The sequence below is a fragment of the Lepus europaeus genome, chromosome 9 (genome assembly GCF_033115175.1).
Source record: "Lepus europaeus isolate LE1 chromosome 9, mLepTim1.pri, whole genome shotgun sequence".
Classification (NCBI taxonomy): domain Eukaryota; kingdom Metazoa; phylum Chordata; class Mammalia; order Lagomorpha; family Leporidae; genus Lepus; species Lepus europaeus.
The window spans coordinates 77,126,785-77,151,830 of NC_084835.1; the positions used below are offsets into that span (position 1 = coordinate 77,126,785).

General features: G+C 36.8%; 1 pseudogene; it reads right to left on the reverse strand.

Annotated features, from left to right (window-relative positions):
• Window positions 1-18: 18 nt before the first annotated feature.
• LOC133766335 (large ribosomal subunit protein eL37-like) lies at window positions 19-22,704 on the reverse strand (annotated as a pseudogene).
• Window positions 22,705-25,046: the final 2,342 nt, after the last annotated feature.

Below are 25,046 nucleotides of genomic sequence, written 5' to 3' on the forward strand. Positions count from 1 at the left end.
CACAGTTAATTGATTTTCTCAAGATGAGCTAGATGCTGCACCAGCTGCTCTCTTGGGTTTAGGTGTTGATTCTTCACAGAATCTGTACCTGAATCTGTAGTGTATAATTTTTAGGTACTTTACCTGACCAGTCCCAGTGTGTTTCATCTTTTATCTTTGGCATTCCAATTATGCTTTCTGTTGTGCTTGGTAGGGTAGTCACATTTACCACAGGTTGACTTCTGAAGGTGGTAGGCCTTGGAACCATGGCAGAGGCACAGTGTGTGCACCTTGCTGCCATATTTTCCAAATGATGTTCCCTTCCTCCACTCTCTTCTGCAGCCCAGACCAAAAAGCTACTTATCTTTTTTTTATTTTTAAGGGATTTATTTATTTATCTGAAGGAAGAGTTATAGAGCTAGAGGGAGAGAGGAAAGAGAGAGAGAGAAAGAGAGAGAGAGAGAGAGAGAGAGAGAGAGAGAGAGAGAATCTTTCTTTCTCTGATTCATTACCCAGAAGGCTGCAACACCCAGATGGTTGCAATAGCCATAGCTGGGCCAGGCAGAAGCCAGGATCCAGGGTCCAGGAGTTTCATCAGGTCTGCCACGTGGGTACAGGGACCCAAGCACTAGTACCATTTTCTGCTGCCTTCCCAAGCATGGAAGCAAGGAGCTGGATTGGAAGTAGAGCAGCCAGGACTAGAACCAGGTTGTAAGCAGCAGGTCAACAGCTGTATCACAATGCTGACCCCAGATTTCTCTATTTTCATGGTCTTTTTTGAATGCCAGGGAAAAAAGAATTCGATAGAAATCTAATGTAGGGGCTTTACCTCATTTGAGAGTTTCAGAATGTTTGAGAAGGCTTCTGTGAAGAAATATATTAAGGCTGAAATTCAAGTGGAGGAATCCAATTCTCCATAGACCGTAAAGAAAATCTAGATTTTAAATTGACAATACTTATCTGCACAGTAACTATTTTTATAATGTGTATGTATACTGCCGTCAATTCTTATATTTTATTTTCTTTTACTATATTATTTATGCTATATTATTTTCAGAATTTTCTAGTAAAGTTAACTGGCTCCAGATTTCTTGATGGATTAATTTAGTCTACAGACTGTTCACGACTCTAACAGTGTCAATGAATTCTAGGAAGAGAGCATTGAGAAGTCTTGTTACTAAATTTTGTTGAGTGTCCTCTTTTTTACTAGATTATCTTATACTATATTATTCTTATATTTTTTATACTTTAAATTATGTAAAATATTCATTGATAGATAAAGGGTTGTTTAATATCTTTTTTTTTGGGGGGGGGGGCAGGCAGAGTTAGACAGTGAGAGAGAGAGAGAGAGAGACAGAGAGAAAGGTCTTCCTTTTTCTGTTGGTTCACCCCCCAAGTGGCTGCTACCGATGGTGCATTGCAGCCGGTGTGCTGTGCCGATCTGAAGCTAGGAGCCAGATGCTTCCTCCTGGTCTCCCATGAGGGTGCAGGGCCCAAGGACCTGGGTCATCCTCTACTGCACTCCCAGGCCACAGCAGAGAGCTGGACTGGAAGAGCAGCAACCGGGACAGAATCTGGCGCCCCAACTGGGACTAGAACCCGGTATGCCAGCGCCGCAAGCGGAGGATTAGCCTAGTGAGCCGCGGCACCAGCCAGTTTAATATCTGAATAATTCCTTTACTTCTCTTCTAAATTAGCAGCGCTCTAGATTGAATGTTTATGTCCTCCTCCAAAATTCATTTGTCAAATCCTTACCCCAAGATGATGATATAGGTGGTGTGGACTTTGAGAGGTGATTAGGTCTTGAGGACAGAGGCTTCATGAATGGGACTCATGCTCTTATATAAGGGTTCTCAGAGGTTTTCCTGCCCCTGCCACCATGTGAGACCTCAGCAAAAAGACAGCTTTCTGTTTACCAGAAAGATGGCCCTCACCACATGGTAAATTGGCTGTCAGATCTAGGGCATCCAGTGTTTACCACTGTGAAATTTGATTTCTGTTGATTACAGTGACTCAGAGTATGTATTTTTACAGCAGCCTGAACAGACTAAGATAGCTATTTTATATCCAACAAGCAAATATCATTCTATATTATACAAAATGAAACACCAGATTTTGTAAATGATTTACTAAACATTTCTAGAAGCACATTTATCACTAAAATTGTCAGGCATATTTTCTAATGACATAAACAAGTTATCAGTATAATCACAATGGCTAGTCAGAAAATTTGATTTATTTAATTTCATATCATATTCCATTGACATTTGAGTCTAAATATCATTCTGAAATCTATGAAAAAAATTAATAGCAATGGATCAATGGATATACCTAACTTTTTCCCCTCTCTTACTCACAGCTCTCCCACTCCTGCCACAGTCTGTTTTCATTAGTTTTGAATAAACCTATGATATGTTGGGACTAAGTTGTCATAACCTATATTCATCATGTCACATACCTTGCAAGAATCTGGTCACATCTGTAACTCTAAAATGTAGTACACTGTCACAGTAGTTTTTAAAGTAGCATAGTTTGAACACCTACCCTAATGATTTTATCATTGTCACAGGACATAAACTAAACATGTATGGTCAGAAAAGCATGACTGGCTGAACATTGTCCAACCTCCTGAGTATAAAATGCACCATGTTAAAATGATCTTTTGCTCAATAAGATTATGATTTTTTGTCTCTTCTTTCAATAAGCACCTCCCAAACACTATTAAGGTTCAATGTAAATTAAAATATAATTTAGAAAAAAGTTGTTTCAAGTCTAGTGTGCAATCAAGAAACTATAATGGTGAGGGAATACACTTTAGGGTCACACTACCTCACTTCAAATCTAGAATCTATTGCTTAGGCTCTTTGACCTGTGAGTCTCAAACTCATCAGCATAAAAGGACTACGATAGAATCTACTGCATTTCATAGTTGTGAGGCTTAAGTGAGGTAATATATTCATTATGTATTCATTTATTTCAACATTATTTTAAACCTTCCATAAGCTTAGTATCTTTAGAGTTTTAGTTTCACTTTGGATGTTAGAACAAATAGTGTAACACTTTACTCCTCATGACACTCTCCTTGACTAACATTTTCAATAACTTTATATTCAACTACAGAATTTGCTAGTAAAATTAACTGGCTCCAGATTTCTTGATGGGTTAATTTAGTCCACAGACTGTTTACGACTCTAACAAAGTGTCAATGAATTCTAGGAAGAGAGCACTGAGAAGTCTTGTTACTGAATATTGTTGAGTGTCCTCTTTTTTACTAGATTGTCTTTTCTTGAAAATAGATCACAAGAAAAACTTTGCTTTTAACAGCATATTTTTTATAAGAAAGAGTGCCAAATGAATATTTTCAAGAAGCAATCCAGCACTGAACTTAAACTGATTGATATACACAAAATGAACAAGTTTTACCTTGTGTTACTGGGATCATTTATTTCAATTACACTCAGATTCTCTATTCTAAATAATCTTTTTTGATTTTTATGGCCTCTGTAAAGAAGGAAAGGGAAGAAAAAGAAGGAGGAGGAAGTGGAGGAGGAGGAGAAGGAGAAAGAGGAGCTTGAGGAGGAGGAGGAAGAGAAAAAGGAAGAGAAAGAGAGGACCAAAAATAAACCCCTAGAAACTCAGTTTGCAATCTTAGCTTCTCTGGTACAAACAGTGTTTCATAAATAGATCAGCCTTAATGCCTACTGGTTTGTTTACTTAACAATGAAGCCAAGGACGAAATATTCTCTTTGGCTTTCCTTTTGTGTTATAGTGAATAACTAGAATACTTGTAATTTACTGTATCAATAAGTTTAAAAAATTTAATGGCAACTAATTCTTCTGATTTTTACTTCTTTCATAAGAAAATATATGGTTAGGGTGCTGTCATCTTAAGGTATCTTTTCAAGTATTGAGAATAATCAGATATTTACTAAGGTTTGCAAAGGTATTTGAAAAAAATCAGAAATGAGAATCAAATGAAAATATCTACATTCTTATATATATGATGTACTTTAAAATGAGGATTGAAGAAATGTCCATGCCAATGCCAAAGAGATGTGAATTGTACTTGACTGAGTGCCTCGACTAACTAACATGTAGAACATTGCAGTTAAATTGAGTCTCTTACTGTGGGACTGGCAATGTGGCAAAATGGGTTAAGTTGTTGCCTGAAGTGCCAACATTCCATATGGGCACCAATTTAAGTCCTGGCTGCTGCATTTCCAATCCAACTCCTTGCTCATGTGCCTGAGAAAGCAGCGGAAGATGGTCCAAGTCCTTGGGCCTCTGCATCCATGTGGGAAACCTGGGAGAAGCTCCTGGCTCCTGGCTCCTGGCTCTGGCCTGGCACAGCCCTGGCAGTTGAGGCCATTTTGCGAGTGAACCAGTGAATGGAAGCTTGCTCTCTCTCTCAATCTCTCTCTCTCTCTCTCTCTCTCTCTCTCTATATATATATATATATATATATATATATATATATATATCCCTCTCTCTATGTAACTCTTTCTTTCTATGTAACTCTGACTTTCATATAAATAAATAAATATTTTTTAAAAATAGAATGTTATATAAGCCATGAATGCTACAGGAAATGTTATTCATTTCTATTATACAATTTTCTTATGACAGAGTTGTTAATATTTTGGAGTGACTTCTCAACTCCTTTTGTAAGCTTAACTTTGCAATCTCCCTTCTTGTACATTGAAAGGCGCTGATGATGAGATCTATTTGGTGGTTAGTGGCATTGTACCTTTGTGATTTTGGTATCTTTTATTTTACCTAAGAACATAAAAGTTTTTATAGAACCAGAAAAAAAGTTCAACATCACCTGTTTCTTTTTATTTTAATTTTTTAATTTACTTATTTGATATGTAGAGTTATAGACTGAGAGAGAATGAGAGAGAGAGAGAGAGAGAGAGAGAGAAGAGTTTTCCTTCCATTGGTTCACTTCCCAAATGGCTGCTATGGATGGCACTGCGCAGATCCGAAGCCAGGAGCCAGATGCTTCCTCCTGGTCTCCCATAGGGGTGCAGGGGCCCAAGCACTTGGGGCATCCTCCACTGCCCTCCCGGGCCACAGCAGAGAGCTGGATTGGAAGAGGAACAACTGGGACTAGAACCGAGCACCTATATGGGATGCTGGTGCCTCAAGCAAAGGATTAACCAAGTGAGCTACGGGGCCAGCCCCAAAATCACCTGTTTCAACCATAGCATTTACTGTATGAAAAATTGAAGCCATGTAAGCTAATGTAGCATGATATTTAGGGGCATGGATAATGTAATTGTTGCAAATTTCACTCCTATTGTCTAACTGATTGGACAAGGTTACTTTCATAATTCTCAGGCCTTACTTTACTTATTTGTGTAATGACTCCTAAAATAATGTCATTCTCATAGGTTATGAGGAGTAAATGGGAAAAAGGCTAGATAAAGGGCAATTCCTAATTTATTACTGAGATAGGCTGAGGAGAGGAGAGTCTTAAACAGTTTTTTTTTAAAGATTTATTTATTTATTTATTTATTTGAAAGTCAGAGTTATGCAGAGAAGCAGAGAGAGAGAGAGAGAGAGAGAGAGAGAGAGAGATCCTCCATCTGCTGGTTCACTCCCCAGTTGGCGCAACGGTCGGAGCTGCACAGATTGAAGCCAGGAGTCAGGAGCTTCTTCTGGGTCTCCCATATGGGTGCAGGGGCCCAAGGACTTGGGCCATCTTCTACTACTTTCCCAGGCCATAGCAGAGCTGGATCGGAAGTGGAGCAGCTGGGACTTGAACCGGCAACCATATGGGATGCTGGCACTGCAGGCGGCAGCTTTACTTGCTACACCACAGCACCAGCCACAGAGTCTCAGTTTTAAACTAATCCTGTTGATCATATGTTGGTGACTTCACATGTCTTCGCTATTCTAAACAATGGAGTAGTCTTGATGAGGATCTGAAAAAAAATTTCTGAGCCCAAATAAATGCCCCTTTTCTTAGATAATCCCCTAGCAACATGTTAACATATGAGTATAATTAACTGAAATTTATTGGCTCATGGCCCTAAGTGCTGGAAATTCCAAGATCAAGAGTTTTCTTGTTGCATTATACCATGGCAGAAAACAGAAATGCAAGAGAGAGAGAGAGGGAGAGACAGAGAGAACAAGAACAAGAGATCAAACTTGAAACTTTAAGTCCTCTTCTAATTAGCATTAATACATTCATGGTCATGGAATTCTCATGGCCTAAACACTTCTCTCATTAGGACTCACCTCCAAACATCTTTAAACTGGGAATTAAATGTCTAACACACACTTTGAGGGAGACTTTTTTTTTTAACTTTTATTTAATAAATATAAATTTCCAAAGTACAACTTTTGGATTATAGCAGCTCCCCCGCCATAACCTCCCTCCCACCCCCAACCATCCCATCTCCCACTCCCTCTACCATCCCATTCTTCATCAAGATTCATTTTCAATTATCTTTATATACAGAAGATCAATTTAGTATATACTAAGTAAAGATTTCAACAGTTTGCACCCACACAGAAACACAAAGTATAAAGTACTGTTTGAGTACTAGTAATACCGTTAATTCACATAGTACAACACATTAAGGACAGAAATCCCACATGGAGAGTAAGTGCACAGTGACTCCTGTTGTTGATTTAACAATTGACACTTATTTATGGTGTCAGTAGTCACCTGAGACTCTTGTCATGAGCTGTCAAGGCTATGGAAGCCTCTTGAGTTTGCCAACTCTGATCTTATTTATACAAGGCCATAGTCAAAGTGGAAATTCTCTCCTCCCTTCAGAGAAAGGTACCTCCTTCTTTGATGGCCCGTTCTTTCTGGTGGGATCTCACTCACAGAGATCTTTCATTTAGGTCATTTTTTAAATTAATTAATTTATTTATTTATTTTGCCAGAGTGTCTTGGCTTTCCATGCCTGAAATACTCTCATGGGCATTTTAGCCAGATTTGAATGCCTTAAGGGCTGATTCTGAGGCCAGAGTGCTGTTTAGGACATCTGCCATTCTTTGAGTCTGCTGTGTATCCCGCTTCCCATGTTGGATTCTTCTCTCCTTTTTAATTCTATCAGTTAGTATTAGCAGACACTAGTCTTGTGTATGTGATCCCTTTGACACTTAATCCTATCATTATGATCAATTATGAACTGAAACTGATCTATTTGACTAGTGAGATGGCATTGGTACATGCCACCTTGATGAGATTGAATTGGAATCCCCTGGCACGTTTCTAACTACCATTAGGGGTAAGTCCGAGTGAGCATGTGCCGAACTGTACCTCTCCTCCCTCTCTTATTCCCACTCTTATATTTAACAGGGGTCGCTTTTCAGTTAAATTTTAATGCCTAAGAATAATTGTGTATTAATTACAGAGTTCAACCAATGGTTTTAAGTAGAACAAAAAACTACTAAAGGAATAAAGTAGAAAGTTGCTCCTTGACAGTCAGGACAAGGGCTGATCAAGTCATTGTTTCTCATAGTGTCCATTTCACTTTGACAGGTTTCCTTTTAGGGGCTCAGTTAGTTCTAACCATGATGGGGTTTTCTATTACTTTGCCTCTCAGTTGATAGTAGGGAGAAGAATTGGGAGAAGAATAGTTTGTTGGGGACTTGATTTGCAACTGATTTATAAGTGACTGTGTTTGTGAAAAGATGTGATTCTTCAGTTGATGTTCAGTTTCTCCTAATCATGTCATGCTCCTCTTTCCCATTTCTCAGCTCATGAACCTCATGAAAACTTGCTGTTTTAGGAGCTTTCTCTCTCTCTCTCTCTCTCTCTCTCTCTCTCTCTCTCTCTCTTCACCCCCCCCCCACACACATGCGTGCACACACACAGAAACATTACAGGAACCCATAATAATTTTATCCGACTCATACTCCGATTTTGATAAACTTCAGAAATTTTATTGCATTGGCTTTTATTTCCACAATACAGCACAGTATTAGTTGCCAATACAATATTAATTCTTTGTGTCTTTCCAAGTGGAATTGGGAGGGCAAGTTTTACCATTAAAAACTTATTTCACCTTATCTAGATTCCTGTGTGGTTGGTGCTGGCTTTATGGCCCAAATATGGTCTACCAGATATAAGCAATCAAATCAGTGGGGCTTCCAAATTAGCTATTATTTTCTGAATTAAAAAAATCAACTCGGGAATGACTGTTTTGTTTTGCTGCCCTTTTTCCTTTCTTGGGCACTATGATAATGTCTCTATTTAGAACATCCATTGTCTGATTATGAGGGTGACAAATATCAAGGATGGCATAACAGGAATCTGAAAAGAACCTTAGTGTTTGGCAGCTTTTTTGAGCAACATTTTAAAGTACCATACTGAGACTACACACTTCAAGACTTATTGTCACATCATAAAAACAAAATCTTGAGTATTTGCAAACTCTGTTATGGATAAGGCAATTCTTTTCTTCATAAAATATAAGGAGATCCATGCTCAGCATCTGGGATAAGGCTGGTGAGTGGAGATAGAGCTATTCCCAAACTACAACTGAAGATCTTCAGTAATAGAAGTGGCAATATTACAAATGTATATTTTGATATATTATCTTGTAATATGTGGAAATTGCCTATCTCACAGTAACGATTTTGCAAATTGGAGTTAATTATTTTTAGTGGCAGGGTGAGAACCAGAAAACTTATGTTCCCTGATTCCAATATTCTCATTATACTACTATATGGATCAGTAATCCAAGCAACAGCGAAAGCCTAAAGCCAGTAATTCACTATATATATATATATATATATATATATATATATATATATATAGTCTCTTTCCTTTGAGAAGGAGGGTATTACATAGCTACTAGAAGGAAAAGAGTCTAAAGAGTTCTTATTGGAATCTCAAAGATTTTTTTGTTATTTTTTCTAGTCACAAGATCTTTGTCTATGTGAAGAAGTCAATGGACTGTTTCTAGGATAATTTTTCAAAATACACAAAACTACATGCACTTATAAGAAAATCTGTGATACAAGAGTTTATGAATTGATTCTTCCTAGAGTTACAGGACTCAGAATGACAACTCTGGAAAAAGTGCTTTTGTTAATAGTGAGTTACTGTTCTTGTGGCAATGGTGTTTTTTTTATCTTTTAAATATTTACACACTTATTTAAAAAGCAGAGTTTATAGAGAGAAATGGAGAGACAGAGAGAAGCAGAGAGAGAAAAAGGGGGTGGGGGAGAGAGAGAGAATCTTTCATCCACAAGTTCATTCTCCGAATGGCTACAATGACCAGGGTTGGGGCAGGTCAAATCTAGGAGCCTGAAACTCCATTTGGGTCTTCCATGTCGGTGGCTGGGGTCCAAGCATTTGGGTCATTTTCTGTTGCTTTCCCAGGCACCTTTGTGTGGAGCTGGATAGGAAGTGGAATAGCTAGGACTCGAATCAGCCCTCATGTGAGATGCCAGTGTTGTAGGTGGCAGCTTAATCCACTTTGCCACCATGCCAGCTCATATGCTGTTTTATGCTCATATGCCAGCTCATATGCTGTTTTAAAAAGAAACACGTTGTGATTCAGGAGTTTTACTCCCAAGAACTTAGGTCTATCTTCAGACAAGACAAAGAACAACTTAGAAGCATTGTGGAAGTTCATACCTCTTTATTAGCAGTGATGGGCAAACATATACACAGGAACACAGCTGCTGGCTTCTGTTGGCTGATTGTAAATGACCCAGCCACTCCCTCCCAACTTTTTATATGAAGTTACAGACAAAAGTGCCATGGAGCAAGCTAAGCTGCTACATAACAAGTCTGTGTGCAGCTGATCAAACAGGTTGGCCTGTTGGTTACCAAACAGCAATTACCATAAATGTATGAAGATATGGGAGTTCAGAGATAAGGGAGCAAAGGCATAAGGCTTGGGAACTGAATCAATACAATCTTCATTTCTTCAACACAAATACCTGCAATTAAACCAGCGGATGTTCTGTTCTTCAGCCCCTCTGTGATGAAGAACTAAAGAGTTTCCATGGCTGCTATTGTTAAAGATGAATTTTTACAAGAATACACATGTACACATACCATACACACAAATAATATGTGGAGCTAACACCAGAGTCCTTATCAGATGTTTTGAAGTTATCAGAGTATAGTCAGCAGATGGAGGATGCAAATGTATATCACAATGAAGCAAGCAGTAGTGCATTGTCTTATGTGTTGTCAGAGGAATAGGCATTCAGAATTAACAGATTTTAGGAAGGAGTAGGGAAAGAGAAGTCACCAAATGCAGGAGGAGGGAAACACATAAAACCATTTATGTACATATTTATAGGAATTCCAATTTCTATCAGGTACAAAGGAAAGCAAAGGGCTTTATAAGATATGGAATTGACAACAGTTAAATATAACATGGTCATATATTAATTCTGTAGTTATACAATGAATCGACTTTAAAAAATTTATCATATGTCTTAACATTGTTTAATTACATTCAGTATATATCATTCCCAATTATTTGAAGCAAAAACTGTTTCTTATACCATGTTTGTAGTTATTGCCTGGTAAATGACTGAAGAATTGTATTGAGTTCCTTTATATTTTTCTAATAGTGAAGAAAATCAAAATGCATAGAGAGAATGGCACAAGACCTTATCCAAAAAGAAACAAACATTTTCCTTCTTTCTTTTATTCCTACTCTGCATTTAAACCATGCTCAGTAATTGTACTCAAATATGTCACAATACTATCATATTTCAAGCTATGTACATATTCACAAGATGAAAACCTGTAAGACATTATTTGTTTATCATTCCTCTAAAATAGTCATGACATTTCACAATTTCCTTTTGGCCCATGGAACAATGGGCTGTACAGCTTTGCAACCTAGTCAGGCTCCTTACTGCCTGATGAATGTGTTTTTCTTGTAAAAAAAAAAAAAATCCATCTTTTACACTTCCCACCTATAATTTTGGCTAGAACTATAGGTATATCTGGGAGCTGACCCTACTTTACCTTATATTATTTTCCTTTCCATTTGTATGGATTCCAGAATTTAGTCCTGAAAATCAGTCCTGAATAGTTACTTTCACAACTTCTCTATTTTTTATTTTTATTTTTATTTTTCATGATGTTTTAGCAAAGGATTTAATTAACAACCTTCTGAGACCTGTTCAGACAAACCAGACAAGGGTCAACGGGAATCAGGAAATAGCAGGTCCAGAACTACTCTGTCAGTGACTTCTCTTTCTAAATTTGTGAAACATATGCCCACATCAGTGTATGGGGCTTTGATCTTGATTGTGCCTTGTGACGTAAGAACATTGTGTAGCTGTGAGAGAATGTCTGATTATGTTCCTTTGAGTTTCCCTTGCCACACACTTGATAATATTGAGAATTTAAGAACGTGAAAGTTGTGTTATGACTATTGGGTAGCATCAGGAAAAGTAAATTCAATGGGCTAATTTTTTTTGGAAGCTACTACATATTTCATATAACTTGAGAAGTTGCTTTTAAGATAAATTAGATTAATCTGAGCTTCCACTCTATACCGTCATACTATTAGGTTCCTATCAACTTTAAATGACTTGGATATGTATTTATTTACTTTCAGTGCCCAAAGTAGAATACATGTATTTTCTTGTTTGTAATATAGCATTGATACATTTTAGCTGAATGTAATAAAAATAAATTGATTAACAAAATATATAAAATTACATATCTAAAACAATCAAAGCATATATACATACCATATTAACAATGGAAATGAGTTTTCTCACCGAGAGTATCTCTGTTAGTTTAAATGTGAGTTGAAATAAATAAAATATTTTTCCAACAGACATGCCCCAAATAACAACAATATTTATAAATTGTTCCCAATTATTTAAACAAATTTAAGTTCAAAGCTTTCTGTTTAGATGCTGACACTATCAAAAACATTGATACAGAGTTGTGATTAAAGCGTATCAAATCCCCCAAAAGGCATCAGTATATCACGTTTGCAGTTCCTGTAAAATATATTTATAACATATATTATATTTGTTTTGTAACTGTATGTATTGTGTACTTGCTAGAAAGGATAAGATTCTTTAAATGGTACATGTTAAAAAGAATAAGAAATATTGCATTCATTCTGATTTTTAAAAACCCACTTAATAGACATTAGTGAGCAATAACCGCTCGCCAGGCTCTATGATAAGTGGTACCATCTCTGGTTTCAATGTGTCCACAGTCTGCTGGAATAAATATGTACAAAAGTAGTGGAAACAAATAAGTGCTATAATGGAGGCTTTTACAACATCTCAAGCAGAAACATTAGAGAAAATGGACTGAAGATGATGGAGAGAGAAAAATATGGAAAATATATTGAAAAACACTGAAAGACATAGAAGGATGTGTAGTTCATGAAGTGAGGTGCCACTGATGAATGGAAAAACAGTTGGACAAGAAAGAACAGAGGCAACATCTGCTATCTTGTAGAAGTGACTGAGAAAAGAAGGTGATTCTTTGAGACTTACCAGTAGCAAATAGAGGTTGAATAATTTATTTTAAAGATCAAACAGGAAAATTAACATGAGTTTCCTAGTACATATCTTAGCACATAGTAACAAGTAAATATATTTTCCTTTCTTTCTTCTCCTACTGAACATGTGAGTAGGTAAACCTTCCGATGATTTCAGCCACCAACATGCAATTTTCCAAATGAGCCAAATGAGTTCCTGGCCCCTGTGAATCAGTCCCATCACCCAGCTGTGCTCTGGAAAAATCTTTAACACTCAAGAGTCCATGAGCATAATAAACAATTGTTTTATACTGTAAGTTTCAGGTAACTAGTTTTCTAGTTTTAGTTAATTAGAATACTCTCATGCCTAGAAATGAATAGAATCATTCACTATTATTGTATCTTTGTAACTGTGATGTTGTGACAAGGCTGAGAAGGTTGAAATACCAAATAACAACTGGTTTAAATATTCACCTAAAGTCTTAGAACAATATAAAGCCAGGATGTGAAGAAATGGCATGATCCAATAGTAGAAGGTCTCAGAGTTAGTACAGTTAGACTGAAAGAATAAAAGAAGCAACATTACTAGTGTGTGTGGGCAGAGAACAAGATTGTAAAGGTTAGGACTCAGTGGTGAAGCAGTGTTACTTAATGGAAAATTTTCTTCATGAGATGCTGTGAAGTTGACTCAATTGATGTTTATAAGTAGTTTTAAGTGCATTAGAAAAAGCCTATTGCAGAAAAGTGTATTATTAGCAACGTAGATTTTTATGGCATTTATTACTACTCACAGTAATCATAATGATACTGTATCACCTTCAACTCTTTGCCATGGTCAAAACTGTTCATGCAAATATTGTTCCTTCCTTATTGTTCAAATATAATTGAGATAAAAAGAAAGGAACAATGAACATTACCAGCATAGGTCTCCTGTCATGGTAATCAACTACAGCACATCAGGGAGTAACCAAAGGCATGTTCTTAAAATAATGATTCCTGTCGTCTTAGTGTGGAGGAAATGATGCAAAAATAGCTGTTTACCGTGGAGATCTGAGTGAGTTATTTAACGACGTACATCATGAGTTCCAACTAACTTTCAAGCTGTGCATTATGAAGAAAACAGAAATTACCATAAAATATATCATGTAGCTAAAGTTGGTTTTTGCAACATCAGTCAATGCATTATGCTTTAGAGAAGAAAAAATCTAGCAACAACGGAAACACACTAGTTACAGTAAACAGACTAATTCAGTTGTCTATGTTTGATAAGAACTGCTGGATGATGATAAGAAAATTCTGGACAAAAGATAAAATTTTAAGGATAGGAATTAGATGGTCTGAAGGAGGAATTGAGGACTGGAGACAAAGTTCATGGTGAAGGTATCACATTGGAGAAGAGGATTATTCTCACATGTTAGTGAACAAAGAAATACTGGAAATAAAATCAGAGATACACTGAGTTGAAGAAATTGTCATAAAGCTATTTTCAGTTATCTCATAAAGATTCTAACTCAACTGCCAAAGCTGGATCCACTGTGTAGCATCGAGAGGACAGTAAAGAATGATCTCCATAATAGAAATAGTGAAAGAAGCTTCATTTATATGATCAATCATATGTAATCCTCCAATACCCAAATATTTACTTTCAAAATAAAGTATGTGTCTTAGATGTGTTTCTAGGCAATTGGAAGAAAAGAAAGGGATACTATATAGGTAGTAAGTACACTTGGCACAATATTTCAGAGAAAAACACATTAAAATGATTGAAATGTTTATAATAGTGAAGAATTTTAATTCCAAGAGCTGTCCATGTACTCAGTTCCATTCTAAGAAGCTTGGACAAAGAGGTTCTTTCCATTTGATTTGAAATTATCTGACTCTGCCTCACACTATATATTAAAAATCAGAGCTTCAGCCAAAAGTAACATCAATCAGCTAAAGTTGTAGAAATCCAAAGTTCTAAGAAATTAGCTCAAGCTAGCACCCACTAGGAGCACATCATATTTACTACTAGATCTAATCAATTTTCCCATGAATGATGTTATATAATTCGATATTAAGAAATAAAGAACAATGATTACATAGATAGTACAGGGCCACTGCCATGAAGCAGAGGATTAAGCTGCTGCTTACAGTGCTGTATCTCATATTGGAAGACTGGTCTGATTCCTGACTTCTCTGTTTCCCATCCAGCTCCCTGCTAATGGGCCTGTGAAAGAAGTGGGGGATTGCCCAAATGGTTTGACCCCTGAACCCACCTTGAAGACCTGGATGGAGTTCCAGGGTCATGGCTTCAGCTTGCCCTAGCCCCACCTGTTGTGGCCATTTGCAGAATGATCCAGCGTATGAAGATGTCATTTTCTCTGTCTGTATCTCCCTCTCTTTTTGTAACTAAAAGAACTCATGAAAAATATATAGTTGTAGAAACAAAATGTATAGTCATACATACAGAGACACAAGAAAAGAAAGTAGAATTAAGAAATCTTTCTTATGAACACAGAATAATTGGAGCAGGCATTTTGCATAGTAGTTAAGAAGCCAGTTAGGATGCCCACATATCATACAGAGTGGTTGACTTCCAGTCCTTGCCCTTCTCCTGATCCTAGCTTCCTGCTGCGTGGATATACTGAGAGATCAGGTCACAGCTAAAGGCGTAGGGTTAATACACACATGGGAGACCTTGATTGAATTCCTACCTCCTAGCCTTGGCTCGTGCTATTGTATGGCCTACAATATGAGTGAGCAAGTGAATGGGAACACTGTCTCTCTGTTTCTTTTTGTCCATTTCTCTGCCTTTCTTTTCCTACTCCTACTAGTAGTATTAACAATAATGAAATTAGATAGTCACTAGAATAATGAGTCATCTGCTTTCAAGCAAATGATCTCATATCCAGTCACCTGCATGATCATTTCAGTAATTATACCTGAGTTTATTTAAAAAATAACAATCTGAGAGAAGTGAAAGGAAGAAGGAAATTAATGAATTGAAAGTTGTCTGTAGAATAAGAAGCAATTAAGGTTTTCTCAGATTCATCAGTTGTGTAGAGTCAAAATTATGTTTCTGTGAGATAAAATATCTTTAACTTCATACCCAATTTTAAGAATTATAATAAAACATCATGGCAATATTTTTGCTTTATTCATTTAATCATGTCTCAATGTATTTTTATATTTCTTTTTAAAAAATACCTATTATTGTCTTATTAAACAGTAATTAAACTTCATGTTAAATGACTGCTTACATATCTCATATAGAACTATAATTTCCTTTTGTGATTATTACACTTAGCAGGTGTTTTAAAATATATAGAAGAATATATAATTACATAGATGCATAGAACATGTGTAAAATTGACTGAATGACAAATATTCATCTCAGAAACATATAAAAGGAATTCATAAGCTCATTCTGCAGATTCTCATCTGTGTCTTCTTACTTTCTGAGTTTCAGTTTCAAAAGGAAGAATGAGAGGTCATTCTTCTAACAAAAGTATGAACATTTATTTTGGATATGGTCTTTCTACATGGGAGAGGAAATTTACAACTTTTTGGAAAGAAGAGTCTTCCAAGCTGAGATATTGATTTGAGTAAGCTCGGAAACATAACTATTTGTAATTTTAAAATATGGAGAATACAAAACTACACAGTAGTGAATGATTGTGGTGAAGCCATTTATAGATAAAAAATCTGAAGATATAAATTCTAGATAATGTAGCATCATGTAATTATTACAACATTTTAGAGTTCACATGTTTAAAAAATGAGAAAAATAATCAGTGAATATTCTACCCTGGTAATATTCAGGTACTTGGTTAGATAACAATTATTGATTTCATATTATGTTTAGAAGTTATGAGAAAATGTACTACATTATTTAATCTGTTTTTGAGTAATAACCATCTACTATTCTGTAACTATGGAAATTGAAATTTACCAGCTTAAGTAACCCAAAGTCATGTTATTACTAGTGATGTTGAACTGATATTTGAGCCAGATCTCTTTCACTAGACTTGAGCTCTTTAACCACTGTGCTGTCTTAGTTTTTTAATAATGAAAATTGAATGTGAAAATACTCCTCATATACCCATGAACACAGTGTTTCAGTCATAAATATTTATAAGCAACAGAGATACTTATTTTTCTACTTAAGTGTTTCTATTGCCTATATCTCCAATATCACTCATATAGACATTGTCTGTTTATCATTCAAACATATGCTAAATGCACTCTTCTTTTAAGAAGTCTTAGTTTGAGGTGTAGTGGGTTAAGCTGCCACCTGTAAGCCAGCATCCTATTTGAGTGCCTGTTCCAGTCCCAGCTGCTCAGCTTCCCATCCAGCTCCCTTCTAATGCACCTAAGAAAGCAGCAGAGAATGGTCCAAATGGTTAGGACCCTACACTGATGGGGGAAACCTGGAAGAAGCTCCTGGCTCCTGGCTCCTGGTTTTGGCCTGGCCCAGCACATGCTATTTTAGCCATTTGGGCAGTGAACCAGTGGATGGAAGACCTCTCTGTGTCTTTCCCTCTCTCTTTCTGTAACTCTGAATCAAATAAAAATAAAGTAAATCTTAAAATAAGTCTTACCTCAGGAAATTATAAAAGTGTTATCTCTTTAAATAATCTGTAAAACTAATACAAATAAACCTCTATAATGAAAGTTGAAAGTTGTACCTTTCTTGACTAAGAGCTTTTAGCCAGACATATAACTATTCATTAAGAGTGCGATTGCTTAGACATCAGGAACAGAGTTTTGAACATCTTTTTCCCTTGGAAGCCTTGCTTCTAGTAGGTAAGTGCCCACTGAATGACTTTGGTACTGAATCAGTTTGAAAAAGCATAAGTGCAAGCAAATGAAAGGTGTATCAATTGTCATGCAATTATTGATGAGTTAAACAAGACTAGTCCAAGTATCAGAACATAGAAATTTCATTGTTGCATATCCTTAACTAGAGATAATTTAAAAAAATCTTTAATTTCTGAATAAAAAAAAAAAAACAAAAAAAAACCAGAAAGTTGCCTGTCTACTGAAGCTAGGAAAATTGGCTTCACAGTTGGCTGACTGGTTCATTCAGCAAGAAATCGGTCAACTTTCAAAGACCAGAAAAAATGTATTTCACACTGTGCCAAGAATCATAAAGTTGCTGAGCCAACTGGGAGTTAAAGAACTCAGATAAATTAGAGCTGGCTTGGAAAAATAAGAAACGGATCAAATCCTCTTTGAGCCTCTCAAGCTAACCTAGACTATGTCTAATACTTGGACGTATTTCATTGAGTGTTCTTTTATAAACATTCTTATTGTAATAAACATACAATCTTAAACTCCTGTGACTCTTTCTAGTCTATGGTCTTTTTTTCTAAGTCATATGTTCTTGATTTTCTCCCCCAGTTCTGTAAAGTTAGCTGAACTTTCTCAGCATACAAGCTTCCTTTTTTTCCCTTCAAGGCGCTGGAAATGCTTGCTATTTGTCTGGAATATTATGACTACAATTAAGGATGTGCCTCCTACCAATTGGTGTGCAACAGAAAATATTGCCTTTTCTGTTTTTCTGGAAGTTGAGAGGAAGTTTTGCCATTTATATTGTTTAATACATTTCCTGTAAACGTGTAGGAAATATCTGTTTGATGTTCTAAAGCAAACTACCTTGATGTTCACAAAGATGAGACAAACTACCTGATGAAAGAAATCATATTCAAAAAGGAGTCCTATGAGAGGAAGATAGCCTATTTATTTACATGAAGATCAAAGAACCTTCACATGAATTTGAGACTACATTATTCTTTTTCCTGAGTGATTTGCAAAGAAAAATCTGCATGGCTAAAAGAGAAAAGTGATCAAATTTATTGACTGTTTTTGTCTCATATATTTAGAAAAAAAATGCTCAGCATGCTAAAATACTATATTTGTAAAATTCGTTCTCATTTTAGTAAACATTTTATAATTCTCATACATATCAATAATAAATTCTGAACAAATTAATTTAATTATTCCTTTGATTTCTTGCTATCTGATTTTTTAAGAAATAATGAACAATTTAGCTTATATGAACACAATAAAAGCCACACTTAACAAGTAACTGCTATCAATGATTAAAGGGCTTTATAATCAAAGCCAGTAGTGTATTGTACAGATGACAGGATAATTTAATACAACAAACAGAATTCCTTTAAATATCCAGGACAGCAATGATTTGCTGCCCAACACAATATTATTCCCTCTATAAAAGAATGGATGTTGCCCCCACATTAGAAACTTAAGAGTGATGTTTCAAGGGAGGGAAAACCACACATTCTTAAATAATTAGCTTTCTTTCTTTTATGTATGTAATCTACCGCCTTTTTCTCTTTTACCAAGGTTGGCTGAGCTTTAAAGAATAGGAAAGGAGACAAAAATGCAATCAACTTCAAAAATCACTTTGGCAAAGTACAGCAAAATGCATCCAATTAAAACATTAAACAGTATGCTAATAATTATGTTTCCTATAGTGCCTTTTCATCAAGCATTTCAAAGTCAAATTTACAGTTCTTCAATTATGCTTTGGACATCTCTACTCTGATTGCTGGCAAGTCTGTCTCCCTTCTTCCTTCTGAACCCAACTCAGAGTTTCAACTGGATTTCATGAAAGATAATCATTTTGCATTCCTAAACTTCTTGCCTTGGGTTTTCTTCCTCCTTTGGCCTGTACAGATCCAGTAGAGTAACTGTGAGTGATTTGTAAGCAGAAGTTGGCCCATTCCAACATGTTATAAAATTGAATTGTAGACTTCCAATAATTGAATTGTAGATTTCTAAAGATTGCCATTTTTTAAAGATCTATTTATTTATTTGAAAGGCAAAATCATAGAGACAGAAGGAGAAACAGAGAAAGAGAGAGATCTTTCATTTGCTGGTTTACTTGCCAAAAGGCCACAACATCCAGGGGTTGGGGCACACCAAAGCCAGGATCATAAAACTCAATCCAGACCTCCTCCTGGAACTCCATCCTGGTCTCCCACATTAGTGGCAGTGACTCAAGCATTTAGGCTATCTTCAACTGCTCTCTTAGGAAAATTAGCAAGGAGCTAGATCAAAAGTGGTGCAGCTGGGACTCAAACAGGTGCCCTTGCAGGATGCTGGTATTGTAGGTGGTAGCACAATGCTCTGTACCACAACACTGACCTCTGACTATCAATCATTGATGTTTAGCTTGAAGAGCAGTGTGAAATATCTGCCTCTGTAAGAGAAAGGCATTTTACACATACATACATACATATATAGTTTAAGTTATACAAGTTTTGTATATTTCATTTATACAGATTTAGGAACATAGTGGCACTTACCACCAGTCCATGCTCTAAGCCTTTCACTCTCTCCCTCTTGGATTCTCACTCTTAATTTTTACAATAATTTATTTTCAACACACTTAAGATTGTATAGTTAACACTATTCTAAGTAAAATAGCTCATTAAATAATATGAAGAGAAAACAACACAAAACAAAACACTGTTCCTTAATGAAAGAGACAAGGACTATAAAAAAATCATTGATTCTCAAAATGTCTATTTCAGTCAAACGCATTGTATTTCAGGTACTCTATCATTACCTTGAATCAGAGAAAACATATTATATCTGTCTTTTTTGGGACTGGCTAATTTCACTAAGTATAATGGCTTCCAGTTGTGACCATCTTGTTGCAAAAGACAGAATTTCATTTTTTCACAGCTGAGTAGTACTACATTATATATATATATATATATATATATATATATATATATATATATACATATATATACTGTGATATCTTTATCCAGTCAGCAGGTGATGGACATCTGAGTTGATTCCTTATATTAGCTATTGTGAATTGTGCTGCAGTGAACATGGGGGTAACAGTTTTTGTGTTGAAGTCTATTGTGTCTGGTAGTAGGATGGCAAACTCAGATTTTTTTTTTGTTTTCTGTTAGTATGGAATATCTTTATCCATCTTTTCACTTTCAGTTGAGTCTATCTGTGTTGGTGAGATGTGCTTCTTGTAGGCAGCAAATAGATTGGTTTTGTTTTTTAATCCACTCAATCATTCTGAATCTTTTAACCGGAAATTTGAGGTCATTTACATCCAAGGTTACTATTGATAAGCAAGGACTTGGTCCTGACATTTTCTCATAAATATTCCTATTGTTTACTTTGGATTTTTTGTACTTCTATTGGGGGATTTTCTGTTTTTTCACTCTTTCATAATGATGGCTATCTTTCTCTGTTTAGTGTGTAACACATCCTTAAGAATATTTTGTAAGGCTGGATGAGTGGTGACAAATTCTTTCAATTTCTTTTTGTTATGGAAGGTCTTTATTTCACCTTCACTTATAAATGATAGGTTTTCAGTGTAAAGTATTCTAGGCTGACAGTTCTTTTAAGACTTGTACTATATCTCACCATTCCCTTCTAGCCTATAGATTGTCTGATGAGAAGTCAGCTGTGAGTCTAATTGGAGATCCTCTGAAAGTAATCTGGGATTTCTCTGGCACATTTTAGAATCTTTTCTTTATGTTATACTTGGAGAGCTTGACTACAATGTATCATGGTGGAGATCTCTTCTAGTCATGTCTGTTAATGCTTCATCTACTTGGATGTCCCTTTCTTTCTCCAGATTGGGGAAGTTTTCTGTAATTATTTTACTAAATAGGCCTTCTAGTCCATTCTCTATTTCCACACTTTGGGGAACTCCTAAGACCCATATGTTAGGTCATTTTAAAGTATCCCATAAATATCCAACACTGATTTTAAGGTTTGTTTTGTCTGACTGTAGGATTTCCCAAGATTTATCTTCTGGTTTGGCTATTCTTTCTTCTGCCTCACTAAGTCTGCTGTTAAGGTTTTCCATTGCATTGTTTTATTTGATCTACTGAATTCTTCATTTCTAATATTTAATTTTGGTTTCTCTTTAAAATCTCAATTTCATGCAGAAGTTTTTCATTCATGTCATATATAGTTTTCTTTAGTTCATGGATTTGCTTCTGATTGTTTTTGAGTAATTTTGTGATTAATTTTTTGAATTCCATTTCTGACATTTCATCAATCTCTTCCTTTTCACATTCTGATAGTGAAATGTTTTGTTCTTTGAGGGTATCATGATGTCTTTCTTATTCTTTCCTGAATTTCTGCATTCATTTTTAGACATTTGTGGAGTTAATTGCTGTTTTTTTTTTTTTTTTCCTCTGCTGACTTTTATCTTTGAGCCGTGCCTCTGTGGTTTAGTGGAAAGACTGTGCTTTCAGGGAATACCAAGAAGTGTATGAAGGGTGTGGCCAGGGAGCCTGTCTGTTGATATGATCACCCCCTTACCTCCTTTCCTTCAAGCTGAGCAATGCCCAGATGTTAGTCCCCAGTGTGTCCAACACTCATCAACACCACTGTATGAACTGCACAAATGATCTATGTAGTCCTCACTGTGAGAATGGTTCCAGATGCAATGAACTGCCCCAGCAATCAAGGAGTTCCAAGAGTTTGACTCTGCAACCAGAGCTTACACAGAACCCCAGCAACACCCTGCCCCCCTCTCACACAGTCATAGCGTTTTCACAGTTCAATACCCAGGGCTCCTAATCAAGGAGTGCAAGAGATTCCACTAGCCTGTCTTGTCCATAAAGATTGAGGGTTTCCCAAGCCTCTGTCCATATGTATTTCACCCTGGCATATCAAGTCTGATCCCCCCAGCCATTCTCAAAGTCAGTGTGGAACACAGATTTTCCTCTCTGGTAAAATCCTTGAATCACAAGCATAAACAATGTGCTTTGGCCTCAGTCCTATTCCTTATCACAGTTATGAGGGGTACACACAAGAGCACCCATGGGTGGCACTTCCCTTCAAGGGGGATAGCTCCGCCTCCCAGTGTTGTTGCCCAGATGAAAAGGTGGGGACAGTCTCCACCAATCGACTTGAACTGCTGTGGTTGCTCTGCTGACAGTGCCTGCTAGTTGCTGGGTGTGCACAGAATAGCTGGGATCAGATGCAACCTGTTCATGTCCGAAATGGCACCAGCCTTCCCACGGCTAGCCACAGGGCACTGGTGTTTAGGGGGAAGAAGGAGACAGAGAGATGAACCACTTCCTCCTCCCGCTCAACCAGTCCCTGCCTAGTGAGCAGTCGCCCAGCTCCCCTGAGGGTTCCAGGCCAGATTCAAACACAGTGCAGCCTACTAGACTCTCCCTCCAGCTGTTATCAACAGTGGCATGGGCAGTTGACCTCACCTTGCTCTCCAGAGCAGCCTGCTGACTCTTTTGTTGTATTCACGCTCCATGCTCATTGCTGCATGTCTGTACCTTCTACTCAGGTCCAGGTCATTTCCACTGTTTTTGCAAGAATTCTCACTGCAGTTTTCCCAACAAATTTCCCTTGAGAGTGTACCTGATTCTATTTTTTTTTTTCTAAGTTCATGGAGCTGAGGGCAGATCTCCCTGTCACTATTCCACCATGTTGCTTCTGAAAAAGGCATTTTTTTTTTTTATTTTTGACAGACAGAGTGGACAGTGAGAGAGATACAGAGAGAAAGGTCTTCCTTTTGCCGTTGGTTCACCCTCCAATAGCCGCCGCGGTAGGCGCGCTGCGGCCGGCGCACCGCGCTGATCCGAAGCCAGGAGCCAGGTGCTTCTCCTGGTCTCCCATGGGGTGCAGGGCCCAAGGACTTGGGCCATCCTCCACTGCATTCCCTGGCCACAGCAGAGAGCTGGCCTGGAAGAGGGGCAACCGGGACAGGATCGGTGCCCCGACCGGGACTAGAACCCGGTGTGCCAGCGCCGCAAGGCGGAGGATTAGCCTAGTGAGCTGCGGCGCCGGCCTGAAAAAGGCATTTCTAAGTAGATTAGCTTTTAACAAATTGCTATTGCCCTATTACCTCACATATTTCTTTATGGTATCTTTTTAAAACAGATACATGAAATAGTGTTTGATTTAAGCAGTCACTACAAAGATTCAACAATTCTGAATTAGTTGGCCTAAAGAAATTTATTGAATAATGTTACTCTCTTCTGCAATGGAATGACCTATGATCTTTAATCTTTTAATTAGACCTTGCAAGACATCTGTAACTAAATATATTTAGTGAAATATATTTGTGAAAAGTATTATCTATTTTCCTTCAAAATGAAAACACTTACTTTATGTCATTGCTTTTTGAGGCTTGGTTTTAACTACTTTGAATAATACTTCATTTTTCTTAAAATTCTTTCACTTGAAGGAGGTACCTTTCTCTGAAGGGAGGAGAGAACTTCCACTTTGACTATGACCTTGTCTAAATAAGATCAGAGTCGGCGACCTCAAAAGGCTTCCATAGCCTTGGCAACTCATGACAAGAGCCTAGGGAGATTACTGATGCCATAAACAAGAGTGTCAATTTGTTAAGTCAACCACAGGAGTCACTGTGCACTTACTCCTCATGTAGGATCTCTGTCCTTAATGTGTTGTTCAATGTGAATTAATGCTATAACTAGTACTCAAACAGTATTTTACACTTTATGTTTCTGTGTGGGTGCAAACTGTTGAAATCTTTACTTAATATATGCTAAAATGATCTTCTGTATATAAAGAGAATTGAAAATGAATCTTGATGTGAATGGAATGGGAAAGGGAGTGGGAGATGGGAGGGTTGCAGGTGGAAGTGAAGTTATTGGCGGGGGGAAGCCATTGTAATCCATAAGATGTACTTTGGAAATCTATATTTATTAAATAAAAGTTAAAAAATATCTTTCACTTGAATCAAGCATTTGAAAAACTTATTTTAAAGTAAAAGCTGGTTCTGAATCCAACGTCCTGCAGTTTACCCCAAAGAGCGCAAGATTTCAATTTGGTTTTATTTGCCCTTCAGTTGCCTAATGGTAAGTTTGGATAAATAAAGCATGCACATCTTCCAGCTTTCTACTTCACTTCTGGGTCTGCTACCCTCCTCCTGTTCTCTGCCCTTCACATTTCTTTGCCTATATTCTTCTATTCTGCAGATTGCCCTCACCTATTGTACAAAGAAATTGCAGTGTATATTTTCATGTAATTTGATTTTGGAATTCTGTCACCTTCTGTAGTGAGTTCTTCCAAAATATAATTTTTCCAATAAAAAAAAGTAAATTAGAATCTCCTATATCTAGAGTTTTAAAAGTACAAAATGCAAAGCCGTAAAAACATCTGGTATTGAAGCTGAAAACTGTCACTAGCTATCCATGTTTCATTTAGAAATCCAGATAAACACACTGGTATTTAGCATCCATATTTAAAGGACAAGATAAATAATTTCAGTATATCTTCAAATATTAAAAGGTAAACCATTTAAAGTAAAATCTTTTTGATGAGAGTAGCGTTTTGGCAGAGTGAGTTAAGCCACTACCTGCAATGCTGGCATCCCATACCCAAGTGCCAGTTTGACTATCAACTGCTCCCCTTCCTATCCATCTCCTTGTTAATATGTCTGGAAAGGTAGCAGAAGATGGACCAAGCAATGGACCTCTGCTACATATAGGAGATCTTAATGGAGTTCCTGGCTTCTGGTTTTGGCCTGGCCCATCCCCAACCATTGTGATGATTTGGGAAATGAACCAGTGGATGTTTCTCTCTCTCTCTCTCTCTCTCTACCCCCACACCTTCAAATAAAATAAAAAAAAA